The following is a 303-nucleotide window of genomic DNA, read 5'->3' on the forward strand; positions in this document are numbered from 1 at the left end:
CCCATGCAGGAGGGCACCTTGCAGGGCACGGGGGCGTTGGCCGTGCGAGGCCGGGCACGGCTGCACCAGGGTGCGCAGTGCAGCCGCGCAGGGCTGGGCCGAGCTGTGTCAGGCCCGTGCCGTGCCATGCAATGCAGCCGTGCACGACTGTGCCGTGCCGTGCCCTGTGCGGCTGTGCCAGAGCTTGCAATGCAGCCGTGCATGGCTGCATGAGCCGCGCTGTGCCGTGCATGGCTGCGCTGGGCCATGCAATGCAGCCGTGCGTGGCCGTGCCGTGCCGTGCCGTGCACTGCAGCCCCGGGG

The sequence above is a fragment of the Aptenodytes forsteri genome, unplaced genomic scaffold (assembly GCF_000699145.1).
Source record: "Aptenodytes forsteri isolate BGI_AS27 unplaced genomic scaffold, ASM69914v1 Scaffold657, whole genome shotgun sequence".
NCBI classification, from domain to species: Eukaryota; Metazoa; Chordata; class Aves; order Sphenisciformes; family Spheniscidae; genus Aptenodytes; species Aptenodytes forsteri.